This window comes from Esox lucius, chromosome 10, assembly GCF_011004845.1.
Source record: "Esox lucius isolate fEsoLuc1 chromosome 10, fEsoLuc1.pri, whole genome shotgun sequence".
Classification (NCBI taxonomy): Eukaryota; Metazoa; Chordata; class Actinopteri; order Esociformes; family Esocidae; genus Esox; species Esox lucius.
Genome location: NC_047578.1, coordinates 19,786,475 through 19,790,890, shown reverse-complemented (window position 1 = coordinate 19,790,890; position 4,416 = coordinate 19,786,475). Strand labels below are relative to the sequence as shown.

Below are 4,416 nucleotides of genomic sequence, written 5' to 3'. Positions count from 1 at the left end.
TCGTTATCACCAAAGAATTGGCAGGATGATCATTTTGAAGAATGTACTTGGCAGCGTAGGTGATGGCAAAGTACCATTACCATTAGTGGTTAAACATTTTGTCAAATTTCATTCAACCCAACCCACCTTCACAGGAGGCCCCACCCATTCCCCTCCCCCATGTTATGTTTTCCACCCATGACTGACACACCTGAAGTTCAAAGTAATCCTCACAAACAAATCTGCAATGTTAATGGAAATATATGCTCTTTTAGTATTTGTCCAGCAGGTTTCCTCAATGAGAAAGCCCCCCTTTATATGTCAATCATAATTGAGAAACATGTCTCCATACCTGTGAAGTACAACTAGGATTTAGTAGTTTCTTAATTGCTGTTTCAACCAGCTTTTTATCTATGTAGATGGGCTTTGTGGCATAAGATATGGGTTTCTATTATATATATAAGGCAGGCGTGGTTGTGGTATCTGGCCGCTAAAAGTTGTTCTAAGGAACAATGCATGCTGAAGTGGTTTGAATCCTGAATGCTGATTGGCTAATAGCCGTGATATATGAGACTGTATACTACTGGTATGTCATCACTTAAATAAACTGCGCTTATTGAGTTGGTAACCGATTTATAAGTGCAATATACCATGGCTAAAAGCTGTATCCAGGCACTCAGTAAAGCATTATGCCTAAAAAGAACTATTAGCCAAGGTTTATTGGTCATATGCCATACTTCCTTGTGCCTTATTGATTACATATACCATGACTATCAGCCAATCAGCATTTAAGATTCAAACCACAATGTTTAAAAGAGACTATTCTCCCCATAAATGAGATATTTAACTGTTGTAATTACATTAATAATTGGTTTATAACAGCAATAAGCCACCTCAGGTGATTGTTTTGGTAGATTACCGGGAGGCCGTCTCCAAATACTACGCTGTTGTACCACTCATTGCACCAGTACAATACTTTCTAAAGTCTGCCAATAAAAGCTGGTCTTCCGTTTTCCCTACTCACTTTGACCATTCAAAGCTAAATTATTGTTTGACAAATTGCTTGTTGCTAAGACACTGTTCCTCTTCCTCCCCTTCAACAACTTTAAGTTGACAACAATCAGAGTAAAGAAAAAAGACATTATTATTAAAGATCTGTTTATCTCATTTAATCTGAATCCTTATAAAATGTAATATGCAATAACAATTGTGCAAAACATTCAATAGTTGATGACAAAATTCATTGAGCAGGACACTAGGCCTTTGTATTGTGATAATGTAAATCGTACTTATTAAAAGCAACTTAAAATAAGGTGCCTGAGCTTCCTGGAGGGGCCTTGGGCCTTTTTACTTTGTCTAAACATGTGTGGTTGTATAATATTCCATAGAATCAAAAGTATATATCATTTCAAATGGATTGCATTAAACATCTCAGACAGCACAATTTGATTTATTGTCCGATCCCTCAGACAGCCCGATCCCTGGACACGGAAACTAGCTCTAGGGACGTGGAACGTCACCTCGCTGGCGGGGAAGGAGCCTGAGATCGTGCGTGAGGTTGAGAGGTTGCGATTAGAGGTAGTCAGGATCACCTCTACGCACGGCTTGGGCTCTGGAACCACACTCCTTGAGAGAGGATGGACTCTTCACCACTCTGGAGTTGCCCATGGTGAGAGGCGGCGGACTGGTGTGGGTTTGCTTATAGCTCCCCAGCTCTGCCGCCATGTGTTGGAGTTTACCCCGGTGAACGAGAGGGTCGGTTCCCTGCGCCTACGGGTCGGGGATAGGTCTCTCACTGTTGTTTGTGCCTACGGGCCGAACGGCAGTGCAGAGTACCCGACTTTCTTGGAGTCTCTGGGAGGGGTGCTGGAAAGTGCTTCCGACTGGGGACTCTATCGTTCTACTGGGGGACTTCAACGCCCACGTGGGAAACGACAGTGACACCTGGAGGGGCGTGATTGGGAGGAACGGCCCCCCTGATCTGAACCTGAGTGGTGTTCAGTTATTGGACTTCTGGGCTTCACAGTTTGTCCATAACGAACATCATGTTCAAGCATAAGGGTGTCCATCAGTGCACATGGCACCAGGACACCCTAGGCCGCAGGTCGATGATCAACGTTGTTGTCGTTTCATCTGACCTGCGGCCGTATGTCTTGGACACTCGGGTGAAGGGAGGGGCGGAGCTGTCAACTGATCACCACCTGGTGGTGAGTTGGATCCGATGGCGGGGGAGGAAGCTGGACAGACTGCAGGCCCAAGCGTACTGTAAGGGTCTGCTGGGAACGTCTGGCCGAGTCTCCTGTCAGAGAGATCTTTAACTCCCACCTCCGGCAGAGCTTCGACTGGATCCTGAGGGAGGCTGGAGATATTGAGTCCGAGTGGACCATGTTCTCCACCGCCATTGTCGAAGCGGCCGCTCGGAGCTGTGGCCGTAAGGTCTCCGGTGCCTGTCAAGGCGGCAATCCCTGAACCCGGTGGTGGACAACGGAAGTAAGGGATGCCGTCAAGCTGAAGAAGGAGTCCTATCAGGCCTGGTTGGCTTGTGGGACTCCTGAGGCACCTGACGGGTACCGGCAGGCCAAGCGGACTGCAGCCTGGGTGGTTGTGGAGGCAAAAACATGGGCCTGGGAGGAGTTCGGTGAGGCCATGGAGAAGGACTATCGGCTGGCCTCGAAGAGATTCTGACAAACTGTCCGGTGCCTCAGGAGAGGGAAACAGTGCCCTACCAACGCTGTTTACAGTAGAGGTGGGCAGCTGTTGACCTCAACTGGGGATGTCGTTGGGCGGTGGAAGGAGTACTTCAAGGATCTCCTCAATCCCGCCGTCACGTCTTCCAATGAGGAAGCAGAGGATGAGGGCTCAGAGGTGGACTCGTCCATAACCTGGGCTGAAGTCACAGAGGTAGTCAAGAAACTCCTCAGTGGCAAGGTACCAGGGGTGGATGAGATTCGCCTTGAGTACCTCAAGTCTCTGGATGTTGTGGGGCTGTCTTGGTTGACACGCCTTTGCAACATCGCGTGGCGGTCGGGGACAGTGCCTCTGTAATGGCAGACCGGGGTGGTGGTCCCTCTTTTTAAGAAGGGGGACTGGAGGGTGTGTTCCAACTATAGGGGGATCCCACTTCTCAGCTTCCCTTAGAAAGTCTATGCCAGGGTTCTGGAGAGGAGAATACGGCCGATAGTAGAACCTCGGATTCAGGAGGAACAGTGTGGTTTTCGTCCGGGCCGTGGAACACTGGACCAGCTCTATACCCTCTACGGGGTGCTGGAGGGTTCATGGGAGTTTGCCCAACCAGTACACATGTGTTTTGTGGATTTGGAGAAGGCATTCGACTGTGTCCCTTGCAGCATCCTGTGGAGGGTGCTTCGGGAATATGGGGTCCTGGGTCCTTTGCTAAGGGCAGTCAGGTCCCTGTACGACTGAAGCAGGAGCTTGGTCCGCATTGCCGGCAGTAAGTCAGACTTGTTCCCAGTGCATGTTGGACTCTGGCAGGGCTGCCCTTTGTCACCGGTTCTGTTCGTAATTTTTATGGAAAGAATTTCTAGGCGCAGCCAGGGAACGGAGAGTGTCAGGTTTGGGGACCACACAATTTCATCTCTACTCTTTGCGGATGATGTTGTCATGTTGGCCCCTTCAAACCAGGACCTTCAGCATGCACTGGGACGGTTTGCAGCCGAGTGTGAATCAGTACCTCCAAATCCGAGGCCATGGTCCTCAATCGGAAAAGGGTGGCTTGCCCACTTCAGGTTGGTGGAGAGTGCCTGCCTCAAGTGGAGGAGTTTAAGTATCTAGGGGTCTTTTTCACGAGTGAGGGAAGGATGGAACGGGAGATTGACAGACGGATCGGTGCAGCTTCTGCAGTAATGCGGTCGACGTATCGGTCTGTTGTGGTGTTGTGGTGAAGAAATTTGCCCAGTCGATTTACCGGTCAATCTACGTTCCTACTCTCACCTATGGTTATGAGATTTGGGTCATGACCGAAAGGACAAGATCCTGGATACAGGCGGCCGAAATGAGCTTTCTCCGCAGGGTGGCTGGGCGATCCCTTAGGGATAGGGTGAGAAACTCGGTCACCCAGGAGGAGCTCAGAGTAGAGCTGCTGCTCCTCCACATCGAGAGGGGTCAGCTGAGGTGGCTTGGGAAGGTGTTCCGGTCCCGTCCCACCGGGAGGAGACCCTGAGGAAGTCCTAGGACACGCTGGAGGGACTATGTCTCCCGGCTGGCCTGGGAACGCCTCGGTGTCCCCCCAGAAGAGCTGGAGGAAGTATCTAGGGAGAGGGATGTCTGGGCATCTCTGCTTAGACTGCTGCCCCCGCGACCCTGTCCCAGATAAGCAGAAGATGATGATGATGATGATGATCTTTAACTGAGGCAACCTAAACAATGAAGGGGATATCAAAAGGACAACGTTTGCTGGTTGTGGTAAACAAACCACAG

At 49.7% G+C, this 4,416-nt stretch overlaps 1 non-coding gene across 1 annotated transcript; it reads left to right on the top strand.

Annotated features, from left to right (window-relative positions):
- Window positions 1-236: 236 nt before the first annotated feature.
- Window positions 237-291, top strand: LOC114840074. Its single transcript, XR_003782403.1, has one exon. It is a non-coding gene; the product is annotated as a U7 small nuclear RNA (small nuclear RNA).
- The last annotated feature ends 4,125 nt before the right edge of the window (window positions 292-4,416 follow it).